This window comes from Cebus imitator, unplaced genomic scaffold, assembly GCF_001604975.1.
Source record: "Cebus imitator isolate Cc_AM_T3 unplaced genomic scaffold, Cebus_imitator-1.0 Scaffold26, whole genome shotgun sequence".
NCBI lineage: Eukaryota > Metazoa > Chordata > Mammalia > Primates > Cebidae > Cebus > Cebus imitator.
In genome coordinates, this window is record NW_016107341.1 from 2,796,472 (window position 1) to 2,818,155 (window position 21,684).

The window sequence follows — 21,684 nt, forward strand, 5'->3', positions numbered from 1 at the left end:
CAAATAGTGGAAATAATCTCTGAGAATCCAATTTGGGAAGAAATGAGGGAGATAATAGTGCTCTGAGTGGCTAGTGATGAGAGAACAAAGAGGTTAACAATGCCTGAGAGACGGGATCAGTAACGTTTCCAAGGTGTCATGGAGGAGTCTGCTGGCAGTAGGATAGAAGTGTACTTTTTTTGTTTTTTAAACCAGTTTACCAAGAAGGTTCAAGTTTTCGTAAAAGTACAAAGTTTGCAAATTACTTGTTTGCTTTGCTTTCCAGAATATTTAAAAAAACAATCCATGGGACAGTGTAACAAAACAAAAGGAATTATTCATCAAGAAGAGGCCTTTTAGCAGGTAAGTGAAAGCAAACCCTTCATCTTTAAAAGGCATATGACCCTTTGCTTGGTGTTTGATTTTAAGTGGAACCAAAATAGTTTTATGGAGATTAACATCTTTGTATTCTTAAAGCCAAAGTCTTCAAAATAACAACCTAAATGCAAAATTAAATATCCAATCAGGTTTCTATTCATTTTTTCAAATTCAGATATATAGAATATTGTTTCTCAACCTCTATGAGATATAGAACTTGTCTTTATATAAGTAACGAGATGGCTATAATTATGTTTCATGATTTAATATTTTATTTTCTTATATATTAATTATGAGTTGACACTATAGTTTGAACAATTAAAACCTAAATCCTCTTCCAAATTTACATAAAAATTCAAAATTTTGTGTTAGGAAATTACTTTTTAAAAAACTCATGTATTCTGCATCAAGGTAGAAACTAAAGATAATGGCCAGTTCTAAATGTTATTATCATTACTGTTCAAATTTTACTTGTTTTAAATGCCTCAACTGTCTACGTCCCTCATATTATATGGTATAGATAAAAGTGTCTGAGCCATCTTATATGTTGTTCAGTAGTAAACATTAACATGCTGGTACAGAAAGGCATTTCTGATTTTGTAACAAGTTTCTGAAGGAACAGATGATAAAGAAATAATATAAACTGCTATTACTTTGCACCAACCTAATATTATCGGAAGGAGGTTCTATCAATAACTACTTATGTGACCCTGTGCTTTTAACCTATATGTATATACATCAATGTATATATGTTAGATAGGGTAGGTATACATATTATTTATCCATATACCTACCAATCTACCTCCTTCCTCTCCCTCTCTCTGTCATCTATTCTCATGTTTTATATGGTTAGGTAGTTTCATCTACTGGTGCTATTAACATGGAAAAACTTAGGAGAACTGAGAATCTTTTCTTCTGCCTGAGAGCATGCTATATTAACTTGTGGTTTAATTGCCATTCTGTGTCTCCTTATTTTTGTCCCTAAAGAAGCTTTATATCTTATAACTTCATCCCTATGAATTTATTTTCTTCCTTATAAAATGAGATTAAAATATACATTATAAAAGTATATTTGAGGTCTAAACAAAATAATGTATATTAAATGTAATGACTTGACAAAGTAAATGTTTATAAATTGACATGGCTTTGAGACAGTAAAACTAGAATTGGCACATGGTTAAAGTAGGAATTCAACAGAGCAACCAAGAATTTCCTAACTCTTCATTTTTAATTGCATTTGAGGTCTATCACATCTAACTTTTATAGGAAATTATAATTTATTCATGATTTCCATAGATTTTTTATATTTTATCTTAAGAGGTATCTGCTTAGCTATATAACTCTGAAAGGAAACTTATGCTAAAATATAAGGTATTGGCCTATGTGTGCACACATTGCTCATTCTCTAATGAGGCTCTGGAGCTATGAAACATGCATGATGCAGTGTGGGGACAAAGTTTGTGGATTGTGATCACATATATTACCACATTCAATCTCTATGCATTCTTAAACACAATGTCTTTTATCAGTTTATGCATATACTCAATACCAGCAATTCCTTCTTTTGCCTGCAGAATAAGTTACTAGTTCCTAAGATTGCTATTCCAAGTTCTCAAGAATCTGGTCCCATTCTACCTCTTTAAGTTTTTTTTCTACTTATACTCATTAAAATTTTGTGCTTCAGTCAGACTAACCTATTCATGCTACCCACAATTCCAAAAGCAGTCCACATCTGTACCTTCGTTTTTGCAGCTTCCTTTCCTATTTGGGATGACTTTCCATCTTGACAGAAGCTTATACGTCCTTCAAATAACAGGTCCAGCCTCTACCTAGCTGCATTTTTAGATCATCTCAGTTGATAATTATCTCACCATTATCTGATAAAATTAGTAATATTTATTTTACTAATTTTAATTCATAGAAAATTATTAATTTACTAATTACTAATAAAATTTGATGTTATTTTTTATTACTGAAGATATAATTGATTGACTAAAAATAATGAGTGTTATAAAAAAAAGCCATTAAGTTAGTCAATTGCAGATTGCTTTAAAGTATTCTGAGTTATCTTATAGTATGATTCTTTATCCATATAATGTATATGTATATATATGTGTGTGTATACATATATATATTCAACTTATAATGAAAAACAATGTAATAACTAGTAAAGTACTGTATTATTACTTGAGAGAAGAAAGTATTATAATTTCATCTAACCACAGGTGCCACATTATTTCTACTCTCTAAATAGTAGGAACCCAAGAAAAAGCTCTTTGCTTTTGAAATACTAACAGTTGTTGCATATAACTGTGTAGTTTTTCTCTACAAATCTAAAGTACCATTTTTCAGTGTTTCTGCTTCTCATTCTTCTGTCAAGCAGTCATAATCTCTTACCTGGAATCGACTTTCTACTTTCACCTTTGCCTCTACACTTCAGTCTTCTAACAGCAGCCAGAATGATCATTTTTAAATGTCAATAGGATAATTCCCTTGTCCAGATGCCCTTTAATGGCACCCTTTCACAGTTTAAGATAATATCCAAACTCCTTCCTGTAACGTCAATGTTTTGATCTCGACTACTGCTAAGTACCTCCCATGGTTCACTTCACCTGAAAAACACCCACCTCCTTGCTGTTCCTTGAACACAGCAAGGACGGTTCCATTAGAGATTTCAGCATTGCTCATGCTTCACCTCTCAGCACACATCACTACATTTTTCTCTAAGGAGCCTTCCCTGGCCAGCCTAAAGTAAATAGACCGCCCCCATTCAATATCCACTCACTCTGCTTTATTTGTCATCATGATGCTTATTACTAAATATTATATGTTCTACTTATTTGGTCATTTGTTGAATATCTGTCACCTCTTTTTAAAATGGCATGTCTATAAGTCTTTGTTTTGTTCACCATTTTATCCACAGTATCTAGATTACCGCCTGAAATATACTAGGTGGTCATCTAATCTTTTTTGAGTAAATAAATTGACATTTTCAAAGAACTAGATTAGGAATATGTTGTCTTTTCTAGTCTGCAGAATTTGGGTATTGAATATATTTCTTTAAAAGACTGCTCAATATAAACATCTAAAGACTAGATTCTTCTTTTGTACCAAATCTATCACTTCATAGCAAGTCTCATAAATGAGCTACATTTTAGTTTCTAATTATGAAAGGGTGATAAATATTATTGCCTTTGTTCTTGTCACTTGAAGTTATGAAACTGATGAAAAAAAAGTATGTTGAATTCCAAAAGTCACTTTCAGCAGCACATTATTAACTTCTGGAATGACTAAAAATGATTCTTCTGCTTGGTTCCAAAGAAAAATGATAATGCACGTTTGGTATCTTAGGGATAAGTCCATACAGAACACAGGATATTAAAATACATATTTTTAAAAAAGCTTCCAGACATCCCAAATTTGAAAACTGTCTGATTCTAACTTGGTTTGAAGTTTGGCCTGGACTCCAAATATAAGTTTGTGTGCTTTATCTGTCCATCTCTGTATTATTGATTTTCACTAGGATTCAGTTTTGGCAATGTGAGTTTATTGTTTCCAGTGAAAATATCAGTATACTAATTCCCAAGGAGATGAATTCACATTATGCTTTAGTGATATCTGCAGTCTCATTGCTGGTTATATACTTGATGGTAAATCTATACTGAAGACGCATAATTGATATAAAATCCAGTGACTTGTGTATATACACATGTATACAAGTTATATATAACTTTATCTTACATTTGTTATGATATAGCTGATATGTGTTTGTGTATATTGTATATTTATGCTAGATATATAGTGAATATATATCTAAATGTTGCATATGTGCGTGGGTTGCGTATATATATCTGTGCACATACACACTTGCTATATAATAACCAAGGTGAGATAAATTGTATATATTACTTACATAGAATTAACATGCATTTTATATGTTAATTATAATAATTGTTGGAAACTTATTTAGGTAAGATACTTATTTTTGTTCATCTTTTGCTTTAAAATTTTCTTACTTTGGTCATTATATGGCCAGTATGTTTATATGTATATAGTATATTTATACTGTATAAATACATTATACAGTTCATAAAAACACCATAAAACTATAAAGCCATACCAAAATTTTGACCTACTTATGTAATATTTAAGTGATCCATGAAATAATTGCCTTGCTTTTAAAATGATCTTTATCCTTGTAACCCTCATCACCAAGATAAATACATGCTTTTAATTACAACTCATCTAAAGATGACAGTGATTTATATCCATAAATGGTTGTGACATGCAGGTCGCTTTCTATTGGGTTGCATACAAAATAAAGGGTTAAATTTCACAAAAAATTACGGAGTTCTTGTCAGAAGCTCACTGTTTTGTTAAGCAAGATTTACCAACATCATGGTAAATGAATCTGCCTACTATTTTTAAATTTGTAAAGAAAAATAGATTTTTTGAGGCTTATAACCTATTTTTAGAAATATTATGGGTTATTATCTATAAGTAAGCTTAAATATTTCTGTTATAATTTCTATGGAATCTATAGTATTGCATTGTGCTCACTTGTTTACTCACATCACAAGGTCCTTGAAAGCATTACTTCTACCTTTGTGATGTTTCTATTTTTAGTACTTAGCATAGAATATGTGTAAAATTATTATGTATTTATTGAATGTTTTAAGTCCAGTATTTTATAAACCTAAGATTTCTGCAGGATTCTTTTAAATAAACAGGAATGTAGATTTGGCTAAGGGAAATCTTATGACACTCCAAAGAATTCAGTGCACTTTATTTAGCTTACTTCTTGAGATATTTTCCTTTTAAAAAAAAATTATTTATTATACTTTCAGTTCTGGCATATATGTGCAGGTTGTGCAGGTTTCTTACATAGGTATACATGTGCCATGGTGGTGGTTTGCTGCACCCATTGCATCATCATCTACATTAGGTATTTCTCCTAATGCACAGTTTGATTGCAGTCTCTATTTTCAACTGGATCTGCCTCTACCTATATATACATAGGTCTACTCATTATTCCAAATCCGAGTCTTGCTTTCTCACCTGTAGGTCTTTTTCCATTCCATTCTTCCTGTCTGAAATGTTTTCCCTCTACAAATCCTATCAAAACCTTAGACTTTTGTTAAGCCTCAACTCACATCCAGTCTACTTTCTCTGAAATAATTGGAAGAGCTATATGTAGCTATACTAGATCACTGTGTCTTCTGATCATCTGGAGCAAATCCATCCTTTGAATATGAAGAGAAATTTTTGGCAAAACTATTGTTTGGCAATTATTTTCTTAAGAAAGACTGGGGTCTGTTAGGGGGAAATAGGGGAGGGACGGTGGGGGGTAGGGAGTTGGGGAGAGAGAGCATGGGGAGAAATGCCAGATATAGGTGAAGGGGAGGAGGGCAGCAAATCACGCTGCCATGTGTGTACCTATGCAACAATCTTGCATGTTCTGTACATGTACCCCAAAACCTAAAATGCAATAAAAAATAAAAATAAAAATAATAAAAAAAGAAAGTATGTTTTAATTATGCACGTATATTAGCTCTTTAAATATATTTAGGATTCTTAAAGACATCAACAAATTATGTAGATTATTTCTGAGGATTCACCAGCCTACTTTAAGAATACTTCCTTTAAAGGCAGTGGCATATAAACTAAATTAAATCAAGTAGCATTTGTTTGCCTCTTTCTTTAAGATGAAAAATTAAGTAATTAGATTGCATTGTGGAGATATATTCATAATTGGTAATTCCACATCTGACCTATACATGTATTTTTTATTAGAAAATGTCTGTCTTCTACTCTAGCCCCAATTCCTAGAGGGGTCTTGCTGTCCATTACTTGAGGACATTAATTGACCTATCTATGAATCAGATTCATAGACCTATGTCATAGATAAATGGTCAAGCCCCTGAACAAGTTGTTTAAATTCTCTGCACCTCACTTTATTCAAAAACTAAGTTTTTGTAAAAAAATTAAAGGCATAGTTGTGTATGTAAATCATTTAAAACCTAAAATTGCTGGAACAAACTCTCACGTTTCTGTCTATAGAATCAAGTAAGAGCACAAGAAAAAAATCCTGCATAATCAAGTAGCTAGATTTGAATTATCCTTTTTGTATGGTTAGTTTTGGAATAGCAATCTACTGCTAGTGTGCCTATCACTTTAAAATACCTCAGAAAATGACATGTGAATTTTCATTGCACAAAAAGACCTTTTCTAAGTTGTTTATGGATGCACCAAGTGAATCTCTTGAGGAGACTTAAGTAATTCAGCCTTGGAGTGCTCATCTAATAAGGTAGAAAGAGTATGTGTTCCATGTTCTTGCTTGACTGAGTGTAAAGCATGGTTGTAACCTACGGAGTCATAGAGGATGAAGTGAGAATTAGACAGCAAGCAAGGATCCATTTCCTACTATGGTGGTTTGCTTAGAAACTTGATTATAGCTGATTGAAGTACTTTACTGTTTTAGTAAATGAATATTGATCATTTCATCATACTTTACCATTTTAATATAACATTATTGTACCACTTATTTTAATTGTAATTATTTGGTTATGCTTAAGTTTCTCCACTACACTGTTAGCTTTATAATGGGATCATATATTTCTGCTTTAGTTGAAAATGTATTTCATGGGCCTACTTCAGATCTGTGGAACCTACTAGAGCTAGTGCTCGACTTACGACCATGATTGGGACCGGCAGACCGGTTGTAACACGATTTGGTCGTAAGTTGAGTAGGCTATATGTACAGTTAAAATGGTGCACATGGAGATGGTAGTGCTGCCAGAAGCTGGTCAACACTGTCGTACGCCCAGCTGGGCAACGTTTGCGCTGCCAGAGGCGGAGCAGTCGTGGCTAGCAATTGTGATCGTAAAGTCGAATGGTTGTAAGTTGCATAGGTCGTAAGTTGATCAATACCTGTACTAGGTTCACAGTACATACATGATGAGGTAACTTTTCATTTCTGAAGCACTGCACTATACTATGTTGGCTAACATAAAATTAAATCAGAGAGGGTAAAATGAAGTAAAAAATTAAGGAGAAGGAGACCTTTGGCATATAGAAAGTAAAGAATCTTTCTTTCTGTGACAGGCCCAATGCAAGCTTTTCAAAGGTAGTAGAAATGCCTTTGTTTTTCCTTATTGGTAAATGTGATAATTAAATCATTTAGTTAAAGAGTAGTGTCTCTACTTCTTTTAGTTGGTTTTCATAACCACGTTAAAATTACTCAAATGTAAATTATGATATAATTTAAAAGTTCTAATTTAACTTAGTCAAGATAAAATATTTCAATATTAAAATCATGTTATTTATTATATATGTTATCTAGTCACAATCTCAGAATTATTATCCTGTGATGTTCATACAGTTCTCAATATCAGATTGCATCCAAAGTTGGTTGTAAACAAAAATGTGTTAATGTATAAGTTCACTTAACACTAACATCAGAGTGATTTTGGAGTTTTTGCAGCAAAAATGTCAGAAAATAAAAGTGTTAATCTGACGAATAGCAAGAAATAACCAGAAGTCAACACATTAAAAATATGATTACCAATTTAAACAATAAGCAGACCAATGGAAAAAATAATAATACAGTATGAGATACAGTCAAATTTACTTTGATAAAGAAATCATCACAAAAGTGAACTCATTTAGAGAATTAATTGTGCAGGTAAAGAGAGATGAGGGTTTTAATCCTGCATTCAATACTTATAAGCTCTGTGACACTGAACAAATAATATACTCTCAGTCTCTATCTCAAGTATAGAGTGGGCATTGTAATAGTAAATGCAGAGAGAGAGTGCAAACCAAGCACTTTTGTACCTAGACTATTCTGAAACATAAAATCACCAAAAGAACATCTTTTATTGGTTCTAAACTTTTAATATATATGATATTTCTTTCCAAACATGAGTACTTGAGTAAACTGGGTAAGACAATGTTCTCTCCAGCATGTAGGCTTTGTACCTCTTCCTCCTTGTCAAAACATCATTTATTTTCCTGTGGCATAAACCCCACCCAAAAACCCCTCAGTTCTCCCTACAGGATTGAATTGATGCTATCCCCTCTATCTCTGTTCCTAATGATTATTATTTAATTGTCATATGTTTTCCATTCCCTTTGTAGTGCCATAGCCACAAGGTAATGGTAAGGTAGGGTCCTATTGCTGGGCAGTTGGGAATAGAGTTAATGCACCATGCAGTTTTGATCAAGAATTGTCTTTATTTGGAGAAATGCATTCTGTGTTTTTAACTGCCCTCATTCTTGTGGTTAAAAGAATGCAAGCAATTCTACAGTTCCACCCCTTTTTTTTCCTCTCTCTCTTGTTCTTTTTTCTCTCACTCCTCAGTCTCTCTATGGCCTCAGGGCCTGCCTGACCTACACAGTTTATTCTCAATTTACTAGCTTATTTTAGTTCCAAAAGTTACTTTGGATTATTTTTCTTTTCTTATAAAATAAATTTTGCTTCTAATCTATAATTAACTGAAAAAAAGTAACAGCATAGTAATGCAAATAGAAAATTGTTTTTTGCTATTGGAAGCACAATAAATGCTTAGGTTCCCATGTCACATAACAAAATAAATTTTGGGTAATAAATATTTGTAGTTTATTGTGCCATATACTGATGTACTTTTTTGTGGCTGAAATAATTAAATGTGAAAATTCAAATGGTTTTTAAAGTTCGAAAACAAAGCCCAACAAAATATACAGCTGTAATCTGAAAAGGTGATGGATTTCTGAACTTCAATGATGAAATGGAATTGAGAAGTAAATACTTAATAACACAAAATTAAAAGTTTTATTTCAAAAAAATTGTTTTGTATATTTGTGTCTCTATATTTCCTTTCTTTAACTGAGGTCAGTGTACAAGGTGTTTTCAGGGAATTTGTTTTAAGGGAATATCACAAAGGATTATGTCAATATATAAAGCTTATTGGTTTCAGAATCTAGTTACATTCTTAAAAATCACTGAGGACCTTAAAAGGTTTTGTTTATATTTGTCAGTATTTACTGTAATGGAAATTAAAACAGATATTTTATAATATATATTTATTATGTCTTTTAAAAACCATAATAAATAGATCATACATTAACCAATACACATTTTAATGAAGATATATTTCCAAAACAAAACACATTAGTGAGCAAGTACCATTGTTTCATGTTTTTCAACATCTCAGTAACATCTGGCTTAATAGATGGGTTCTCATACCTGCATCTGCTTTCAATCTGTGGTGATGGCACTCATCTGCAGCCTCTGGAAAACTGCGCTGTACACTCACTGGAGAATGAGAGGGAAAGAAACAACTTACATCTTAATATTATTTTAAAAGTAATATTGACCTTGCAGAGCCCCTGAAAAGTTCTTAAGGAAGCTTAGAGTTCCCTAGATCACACTATGAGAAACATTGGCCTATACCAAGGGGCTGGAATTAATAACAATATCACAAAAACAGCACAGCTGCTATAGAAGTAAGGAGCAAAATAGCTGTGAAAGTTACAATCACAATGTTGTCTAAACCACAACGTTTATTGTACTGAAGCCATTCACAATAGGCCAAGCCATGTAATTAAGTGGGAACATATTTTATGTTATAAAATTGAATGCAAAAAAAATACAAAATTAAAAGATTTAGGTCAATTAAATGTGCATATATATTTTATAGATAGATATAGATCTAAAGAAAGCTATTAAAACTTTTGTTTCTAAGGACTGGAGTGAAAAACTGAAAGAATATGCACCAAAAATAATCAGCACTTGCCTTTAAGGCAAAGGCACGTGGGTATGTATTTTCAAATGTCCAAAAGTGAAAAGGCAGTGGCAATCTAGTCTCTATCCCCCAAACTGTCATGAAACTTTAGATCACTGAACTGTGTCCTCTCAGGATTTGTTTCTCTCAATGAATCAGTTCTTTGTTGGTTTAGAATTAGGTCCAGAATAGCCATTCCTCAAATAATTCATTTCCTTTATCTTTGATGGATGGAATTTTCAATAAGGTGTGTCAGGAATTTGTCAGATGATGTGATTTTGCTGAAAGAGAATTTCAGCAGATGTCTGTAGACTAACTCTTGTATTGCTACTTTGGCTTCTGAGGCAGCATGGCGATCTGTGTCAGGGCATGTCATCTATTTCCTCCTCTAGCTAGCTGTACAGTGTACTCCCTTACCACTGTTTCCTTTGTCACCTCCCCATTTATTCTTCATCCATTAGATCTGCAGCATGTTTCCATACTTGGATTAATGAAAGGACACTGCTTTTTGCATACATAGAGCAGGGCTCTAGATAGAGCCTACTCAGCCCTATTCTGGAGTAGCCCATAGTCCTAACTATTATGACAATTACTTTATGTTTATTGTTTGAATTTTATTTTTATCTTTATTCTGCCTTCCCATACTCTTACATACATCCCAAACATTAGAAAATGGATGTTAACATCACACACTGGGGTATGTTAGTGGGTGAGGAGCTGGGGAGGGACAGTGGGGGGGGGAGGTTGGGGAGGGATAACACTGGAAGAAATACCTCATGTAGGTGATGGGGAGATGGAGACAGCAAACCACCATGACATGTGTGTACCTATGCAACAATCCTGCAAGATCTGCACATGTACCCCAGAACTGAAAGTACAATTAAAAAAAAGAAAAAAAGAAAATGGATGTTAACATAAAATTATCAATAAAAACACCAGAGTTCCATGTAATTATGTAAACACAAATAATTAACAGAATAGTTATTCTATTATAAATACAGAAAAGGATTTCTTATGTTCTGGAGCATATTAAACTTAAAGTTGTAAAGTTTTACAAGAAGCCGTAATTGAAGGATAAGATTACAAAGTACAATAATAATGATTTCACGGTGACATATTTGCCCTTGTTTACCGTCATTTATTATTATGCAACTCTAGCAAATACTCTGATGTTTTCAGAACAAGTTTCCAAAAATGTCTTCCAGTATTGGTGATGAAACTATAAAAACCCTGAATAATTATAATAAAATTAACAATGGTTGAAAACTTATCATATGGTTGAAATTTGAGAATTACTACCTTTAATTATCTCAACACCACTGTGATGTTGGTACTATTATTTTTGCTACTTTATAAATATGGCAGCTGAATCTGGGAGAAATTAAGAATTTATTCAAGGTTATTTATTTATTTAGAGTTGAGGTCTCAGTACATTGCCCTGGTTGGTCTCAAAATTCTGTTCTCAGGTTTGCAGCAGTTGTGAGCCACCACAACTGGCCAAGGTTATACAATTTTTTAATTATTAAGGAAGACTGCTTATCTCAGATTGTCTTCAGACCTCTCTTTCTTAACCACGAAATATACCGTAAGAAACTATATGAGCATCATTAAAATCTGTACTTGCATAATTAAAAAAAAAAAAAAAACTGAAAGCTATAATCTATTTTCAAGAATTTGCAAAACTATCATAAAAATATAATAAGAGAGAGCCTAGAGCCAAGTTTACCCTCCAGTTCTCTCTTCTAAGATCCTTTACATAGGAAGTACTGAAAATGAAAGACATTGTCTTCTATACAGAGCCCTTCAGTTAACTTCCCTGGCCTACCCCTAAAGATGCTTTTCTGACCCTTTTGATGATGCCATTTTTATTTATATGAATTAGCAATAAGACTTTTAAAAATTCCCCTTATTCAATGTACTTTTTCAGAAGGCTTAACTTCTTTCTCTGCGTCATAAGATTCATTATAATTATGGTATCATTAGTAATTAAGAGTCTCCCTTGACTCTTATTGTACATTACTTCTTCTCCCTAACAGTGTCTGTCTATCCATTTTCTTTCAATAGAATATTACTTCATATTTAGAAGAGCTAACTCCCATGCTCAATAAGGAGAGATATATTTATTTGCATAATGAACATAGCTCCATAGCTGAGTAGTAGAATTTCCTCTACTATGTAATAGCTTTCCATTTTCCATTTTATTTCAGTTTTTTTATTTTTCCTTTATTTGTTTATCTTCCTTGTTCGGGAATATTATAATCACTGTTTTCTATTTTGTAGCATTTTTTTTCCATTCAATATAAATCTTAGAAGTCTTAAAAGTTATTGAAGTTCATTAGCTGTATTTCATGGAAACATTCTCAGCACTTCATAAGACTATGCTCCTGGTTTGGTTCTCTCTTCTTTGGATCAGAATCTTCAGTGGAACTCAGCCATTGTGGTTCCCTTTTGGAAATCGTGAAAGCCAGCTCATTTTTCCCAAGGTCAATGAAGTCTGTTAAAATCTTATCTCTCACAATAAAATGTATAATAAGCATTTGAAGTTGTAAAACATTTCCAAGTATTCATTAGAAAAAGTACAGAAAATCAAATATTAAACTAATTTTGAATTCTTGATAACACAGTTTTTAAAATAACATTTATAGCTGTACATTTTAAATTTTAAGTTAAATTTTAATTCTTGAAAATAGATTTGTAGAGTGTGTTTTAAGTTTGTAGACTTTTTGCTTGCACCTGGGGTTCAGAGTTTGCACTGAGCCAAGATGGTGCCATTGCACTCCAGCCTGGGCAACAAAATGACACACCATGTCAAAAAATAAAAATTTGTAGATTTAAAAAACAATTGCTGTTAGTAGGGATAGCTGGCCAAAATGTGTGGCTCACTCTATTCTCCTTTGAAGTTGAGCTAATTGAAGAATACTCTGCACATTAGCAGCAACCTGTGTAATAGATTGTATTCTAGACTCATCCTGACATGCTGCAAGGCTTTGGGTAAGTAAAAAGTGTGCTAATACTTTTTAAACTATAATGGACTTAAATGTAACACCTTCCAGATCTAGCAAAGCAAGGATTTCGAAGTTATCTGTTTATAAATTAATCAACATGAATTAGAGAAAAAGTTGCCAAATTATATAGCGTGTGTCCTTCTCAGATGGACTTAATCAATATTGATACTATAGTGGCTTCGTGTAGTCATTAAAGTTTACCCAGCAGCTTGTTTTGTAACTTGTAGTACATCATCTATAATTGGAATTTTAGAACCTACCATATTTTCAAAATAGTAAAAACTTAAGTATCATTGTTTGGCTTATCAAAACTAAATTATTTTATCATTTTTAAACCACAATTCATAACATAATTTGTTTTTCTGTATATATATTCATATTTACTTAAAAGGAGGTATATTTACATTTACTTAAATGGAAGACAATTCAAAAATAATTGTTAAAACTTAATGACATAATTGAAATCCTTTTGTAGTTAGACTTCCTAGCATGTACTGAATGTACTTTATATATATATTTAACAAAATCAGACTTTTCAAGCTGTATATTTCTTATTAAAATGCATGTTGTAAAGGTTTGGATTTCATAATGATTTGGTTTTACTTTATGGAATTCAATTTACATTTATTTGATAGGTCGCTATGAAATCACTGCTTATAATTAAACAAACAAATTTCAGAATCTTTCATGTTTAAACATATAGGTAAATTTAATGTGTAAAGTCCACAGCATTTTCTTATAATATGCAAGAGGTTAAAAAGTAGAGTGCTATTTGTACTCTTGAAATTAGAATGAATTTATTAAGTCTAATTTTGGGTTTCATTATTGGATATACTTTAAAAGAAGTAAAATTAATTTGCATTGAGTTACAATAAATAGTTGTCATAACCCTAAATTACCTTTTAATAAGGTAAAATTAAAATCATTGTATTGCATACACTATAACATTAATATAATCCAAATCCCTACCCATTAATTAAAAAAAAAAATCAAAAATTTTCAAAATAAAACACTAAAATAATTTTCAAAAGGAAAATAATACTTTTAATGTTCAAATATTCTTAGCCTTTATTGTGCACGATGGATAAATGAGGCCTATAAGATACAATTCATGAGTTTTACATGTAGCAAAGGTTAGTTACTATAACATTTCCATTTCTTGTTAAAGCAGTTTCTGGAGTATTTTTCCAAGATATTTCCTTTCATTATGGAATATTTCCATTTATTTCCAATAATAGCACTATGAAGGTCATAGGCACATCAGATCAATATTTTCAGTCACAGTTTAGTGGACAAAGAATATGTGTAAAGAAATTGCATTCTCAAGCACTTACAAATTGATCTTTTCTTCCTGGTCTTTTATAAAAACATTAATTTGGGCTTATATAGTTTTTAATTTCCTTACATTTTCTCCTTAGGTTTGGTTGTCTGAATTTAGCAAATAGAATTTTCTCCAAGTGTGAACAGTATACCTTGATCAGATTATAAAAATAGATTATACTGAGAAATTACTGATGAGAGTAATACAGAAGTTAGTTGTTGCGTTGATAAATTAGGGTTTTTGTTTTTTTTTTGTAAAATAGTTATGTAGGTTCTGATTATCTCATTATTACAGTATCAACCTCTTCTTACTGCTGTCAATGTTAGTTATGTAAATTTAGAGCTTAAATAATGCACCCTTCTTTCTCTGTGCAGTTGATATTTTACTAGAGGATACAGTTGTGTGTTTGTGTTTCCTGTGTTGATGATGAATTTTTTCCTACCTAACTAAAGACTCTGTGGGTCTATAATATGTTATAGATGTATTGTTGTAAACAATACAAAATCACAGTGATAGTCCCAGTTTTAGAGAAGGGAATATGCATGTTGGTCGGAGAAAAGGTATATTTGTATTTTAATATGGCTTCCATTTCTAATTTATTGAATGAATGAATGAAATCATAGTATGCTGCAAAACAGCTGAGAAATTGAGCAGAGCTTGGGATTTCAAAAGCAGCTTTGTTTTTGTTAACGTAAACTTTGTGAAACACTAGAAACTTGGTTTCTGGTCAAAGCAGTTTTTGCTCTCATACTATGAACATTCTGATTTAGAGAATTCCATTCTGTGTACTTAATTTCCCAGAGAATCTTAACTGGAAATAATCTGTGTTCTCATCTAGTCATGAAGGTCTGGTATGCAGATGCTGTTCCATTCTGAAGAAGTTGCAATAGGAGAAAAACTGATTTTATGACTTACTTGGGAGAATAAAATCTGTTATAATATAAACAATGATACCATATTTTCATATCTTTTTTGTAGGAGTGACCCGAATTTAGTGACTTTAAGTATAATGATCTCTCCCTTATTCCTACAATTATACCACTATTTGTTCTGCCTGTGGGGCATACATAACACACGGACTCAGAAAATATGACATTTGTAATTCACATCTAAAAAGGCATTGAATTCTTCTTTCTCAGACCATCATGAAAAAAAAACATAAAATAATTTACAGAGTAAGTACTTTCCCCCACCCTAAAGGCAGAAAAATTTCTGCAGTACTATTTTATTCTCTGACCATGTTTGGCAGAATAAAACCTATTGTGCATATGATTTAACCTAAAGTAGAACATTTATTTACTGTTATTTAATTACATATTTTTTCTTTTGAAAATTCTCTTAAAATAAGCTATTCAAAATGCTTGCAAACTTAAGGGAGTGGGGGTATATGAAAAGAACTGGAAGGAGAACTAAAAATTGAATGAGTAAAAAATGATACAGATACATACCATCTTACAATTATTAGTAAGCTTTGTTTAAAACACCATATCTCTGTTGTATAAAAAATAAAATGACTTATTTTTTATTAAGAATAAATGCAGAGACATTTTACCAGTTTAAAAACTAACATCACTTGTGTTGAACAGAAATTTGGTCTTAGTTATCTTAACTGTGTAGATCAGATAATAAGCAGAGACTTCATACTGAGGGAAATACATTGGCAATACTTTTTAGTATATTTCTTTATGTCCAAGAAATCTGTAGATGTGTTATTAGGTCATTATATTTTTTTGCTTTAATTTTAAATATTTATAATATTTTGATGAAACTTTATTTTCATCTAGAATATGATGACATTTTTATTTCTCTTTTTTCAGTACATTAAACTTACAGTATATGACTTGAGAGCAAGCATTAGTGTGTAGAGATAACATCTGTTCTCAATAGGTAACTGACACATAAAAGAAGAAAAATATGATTTAATGATGCAATTTTAGTATTTGTAATATAATATACAGTTTGAAAAGAAGATAAAATCGACAATGTAAACCTAAAATCTCATGGACAAAATTACTTTTTATGTTATATTCCATGTTTTACAATATTTTATTGTTGTGATTATCCAGTGTTGCCTTATCCTCCACCCAAAATATACTATGGAATAAAAGGTAAATTTCAGAATTTGATTTCAGATTCTGTAAATAGCATGGCATATCTGTGCCTATTAATATGACAAAGAAAATGAAACACTTTTTCCTAATATTTTATATTAATTTACTCATCGACATTGAACTGTGTTTTACCCATCTGAATCTTTATATCTGCTATATAAACTATGGTATTTATGATCACAAAAATACATTGTGCATCTGGAAAGTATAGCAAGAAGTAATTTATTTCATAGAGCAGAATCCCTTATGTTAAAATTTGCTATTTCTGGATCACATTTCTTTTTTATTTCAGGATATTCTGAGAAACATTAAAATTAATAACCAAATTCCAAAAACACCTCTATTATGTTAAAAGAGAAAGGAAGATATGTTTGGGTATGTGTATACATATTTCTGTATATATGAATATATAAAACATATAGGGAGAGTACAGTAGCCCTCCATATCCATGGATTCTGCATCCATGGATTCTACCAATCATGAATCAAAAATACTCAGGTTACAAAAATTTGATGGTTGAGTCTGCACTGAACTTGTACAGACATTTTTCTTGTCATTCCCTAAACAATATGATGTAACAACTATTTATACAACATTTGCATTATATTAGGTATTATAAGTAGTGATCATTTAAAGTATATAAGAGGATGTGCATGAGTTATATGCAAATGTTTTGTCATCTTATATCTGTGACTTGAGCATCTGTGGACCCTGTTATCCTTGGAGGTCCTGAACCAATCCCTCGTGAATACCAAGGGGTGACTGTGTATAGTTAGTATAGATTAATTTAACAATCGAAACATTCTTACTCATACTTTTTCATACATGATGTATCAGTTTCTTTATTTGATCTCAGTAAATAGTTGTGGATGTAATAAATGATAAATAACTGATGTGGCCTACTTACTTTCTGATGGTCTTGGAATTTTTTAGAATACAGTAGCATATTGTTAAAAAAAATGTATCTTTCTTTTCCCCCACACTATATCCATGTTACATAATCAAGTACCTGAGACATTCCACAGCCCTTAAGATGCCTCACAGCTCATACTTAGTTTTGGCCCTCAAGATACTATGTGGGCAAGTCATTTATTGCTCCATTTTGAAGAGAGTTCTACTTTAAAAGTTTTGACAAATTTTTATTTTTAATCTATTTTAATTTTTAGTTTTATGGGCACATACTAGATGCATATACCTATGGGGTACATGAGATAATTTGATACCAACATACAATGTGTGATAATCACATCAAGGTTAATGGGTCTATAACCTAAAGAATTTATTCTTTTTTGTATTATAAACTTTCCAATTATACTCTTTTTGTTATTTTTAAATGTATCATAAATTATCATTGACCATAGTCACCCTGTCGTGCTGTTAAATACTAGATCTTACTCATATTATCCAACTATATTTTTATACCATTTAACAATTCCCACATCTCCACTTTCCACTACCCTTTCCAGCCTCTGGTAACTATCATTCAGCTCTTTAACTCTTGATCTCAATTGTTTTAATTTTTAGCTTCCACATGTGAGCAAAATCATGCAAAGTTTGTGTTTCTGTGCCTGGCATATTTCACTTAACAAAAGGTCCTCCAGTTCTATCCATGTTGTTGCAAATGACAGGATCTAACTCTTCTTTTATATGGCTGCATAGTACATTGTGTATATAAACTACCTTTTCTTTATCCATTCATCTGTTGATGAGCAGTTAGATTGATTCTAAACCTTAGCTATTATGAATAATGCTGCAATAAATGTGGGAATATAGATATTTCTTTGATATACTGATTTCCTTTCTTTGGGGTATATACCATGCAGTGGGAATGTTGGATCATATAGTAGTTCTATTTTTATTTTTTTCTCCATACTGTTGTACTACATAGTAGCTGTACTAATTTACATTCCCACCAACAGTGTACAAGGGTTCCTTTTTTTCCACATCCTTGCCAACGTTTGCTTTTACCTGTCTTTTGAATAACAATCATTTTAACTAGAGTGAGATGATATCTCATTGTACTTTTGATTTTCATTTCTCTGATGATTAATAATGTTGAGTACCTTTTCATATACATATCACAAGCAACTCTTCAAGGACAGCAAGTGTCAGGACCAATCATGTTAACTACATTTCAAAGGTTACATGTAGAACCTTTGGAAATAATGAATGAGAGATAAAGACAACTGTGAAATACAAGTTATGAAAATAAAATAGCAACCATATAGTATTTAAGGATTTAGGTGTTTGTTGAGACAGTTGTGCTCTGATCATTTAAGCAGTATTAATGATGTTTTCCAAAAATTATATGTTTAGAAGTTAATCTGGTGTATAGCAGACATTATATTTTTAAACAAGGTAAATGAGAAATAAAGATGAATATACCCATTTTTACTAGTGAACACATCTTCAAATATAAGAAAATATGGAATGCAACCCAGTAACAATATCTATGCAGATGTAATTGAATCATTGGCCTATCATTTCCACAGAATACATGTCAAATTATATAAAGAAATCAGTTTTAATAAAAATGAACTTACTAAATACATAAAACTTTTATTCAATTAAAAATATTATAAATGTACTATTTTTCCAGTGAAAATTTTCTGCTTTATATGTAATTAAAAGGAAACAACTATCCCATTCCCTATCCTCTGCAAAGTACCTAACCAGGCTCTGTCATGTATCAGGCACCATGAGAAGTTATTGTGAAGTGTGCTGGGGCACAATAAAGGAGGAGATGTAGTATGAACAAAGATAATGAAAATGAAAATTAGAAATACGAATTGGTATGAGAAACATCGTAGCAATCTAAGCAATGGAGGTTATCTGAAAGGTCATGGAAATATACTGATGTGGAACGTAAAGGATAAAGAGATGTCCAGATTAAATTTTAGGTTTCTGGCTTTGTGTCAAAGCAGACGTGGCACTGAAACAGGGAACACTAGCAATTAGGTCAGTCTGGGGGGATTTGGGGTAGAGAGGATGTGTTTTCCAATTTGGATACATTTATATACCCTGGAGATGTCAAGAAGGCAGAGAGATATATAAATGTGGAGCTGAAAGGAAAAATCTGGGCTAGAGCTAGAATTAGGACAAATCTTTGAAGACTTATTCATTGAAGTCATAGATATATAGGAGAATGTCTAGAGATTATACTGAAAGAGTGGAAAAAGTACCTATAACTTATTCTAAGACAAAATAACAATGAGGTTTAATACTGTTTTCAGGTAAAATTAAGTTTGAAAATGTACAGTTGGAAGAATTTATATGGAGGCCATAGATAAACATAGGGAGTACTGTTTTGGTGAAGCCATCTGAAGTGGAGGGAACATTATTCTTTTAGAGGGATGCTTTCCTCTGGCCACACTGTCTGTCCACATGTATGCTATGCAGCCAGTGCCTTCCTCCCGCTTCATCCACCTACACTCACTAACTCAGGAAATCCATCTGTGAACTTACTGCCCTGCTCAAACCCCATATTTTATGCCTTTAATACAATTTATCATTCCTCAACTTATTTGAGTATTCTGAAAAATATTATTAAGCTTCTTTTCCTAGAATTTAATCTCCATGAGAACAGGGCAATACCCTATTTTGCAATTCATTTGAATCCCTAGTACCTAGCACACCTGAGGATACTATAGGTATTCCAAAATATTTGTTTAGGAAAAGAGAGAAGGGAGGAAAGAAAGATGAAAGGAGTGGAGGGAGGAAAAGGAAAGGCAGAGCAGAACCCATAATATACATGAAAGTGCATTACCAAGGGAAGAAATTAACAAGAAGCCAGGGGTAATTAATAGACTTTTGGGAAAAAAAGAATATATTATGTAACTATCATACAGAAAAATATGCCTCAAAAATTAAGTACAAAATACATGGACTAAGTGAACAATTCTTAATTATACAGCTTGATGAATTATACAACTTGAAACTCACACATGTACACCATGCCTGGCTAATGTTTTATAGTTTTAGTAGTTTTAGTAGAGATGGGGTTTCACCATATTGGTCAGGCTGGTCTCGAACTCCTGACCTCTTGATCCACCTGCCTCAGCCTCCCAAAGCACTGTGATTACAGGCATGAGTCACCATGCCTGGATGAGACATAGAATGTTTATAGAAACTCCAGAGATTCTTTCATGCCAGTATCCAGACAGCCCCATAAATAAAACCAACATTCTGATGTTTATCACTGTAAAGTATTTTGTCCTTTTCTTGAAATTCATGTAAATGGGAACAAATACTCTATTTTGGGGTGTGGCTTTTACTCAACACTGCAACTATGAGATTATTCCTGATGTTTAAATGATTGTTTCTCTTCTGAAGAAAATAATCAATTGGAAATTTTATAAATTTTAGAATGTACCTTCAGAAATAATAATTTTTACAAAAAAATTTCCTAAACCAAAAAGGTAAATAGAAATGTTAGCTTATGCTAAGTGAGTTTACATTTTGTAATCTACTGAGAGAAAACTGATGTTAACTTTGCCTACATATTAACAAATATTTAGTATTTTTTCATATATCATATTTCTATTAAAACCACTCAAAAATCCTATAAATGTTATTTAACTGCTTCATTTATAATATTCAGGTATTAAGATTTTTGTAAAACCACATTAATTTTTTGATAAGTGAAATTTAACTTTCAGTAGTGTTTTTTTAATTAACATTTTAAAAATAGACTCTTTGGAGTACTTTTAGGTTCACAGTGAAATTTAGCAGAAATTAGAGAGTCCCTATATATCCCCTCCCCCCCCACACCCCTCTCTACTAATCAACACTCACATTAATGTTTTAATTATATGATAAAATTTATCATATAATTAAATTGTATAAAAATTGTACAACTTCAAATGTACAATTTAATGAGTTTTGACAGGTTTAGATGATTGTCTATCCACTAATAAAATCATATTCTGGAACATGTCCGTCACTCTCAAAGCTGCCTTATACCTTTTGCAGTCACTTCTCTCACCTCATCTCTGGCTACTGGTCACCACTTCTCTACTGTGTGAATCTAAAGCTTTGCATTGTCTGGAACTTTGTAAGAATGGGATTATAGAGAATACATTCTGTTGTGGCTGGCTTCTACTTAAGAAAAGGTTTGAAGAATCATT

The 21,684-nt window shown here is 31.9% G+C and overlaps 1 protein-coding gene across 1 annotated transcript in view; it reads left to right on the top strand.

The window, feature by feature from the left end:
* Nucleotides 1-265: 265 nt before the first annotated feature.
* The window catches only part of SEMA3A (semaphorin 3A), a 381,041-nt gene continuing 359,622 nt past the window's right edge, over nt 266-21,684 (top strand). The window contains exon 1 of the mRNA XM_037736534.1: nt 266-342. The gene's annotated coding sequence lies outside the window, so the exon portion shown is untranslated. The remainder of the gene's footprint in view (nt 343-21,684) is intronic.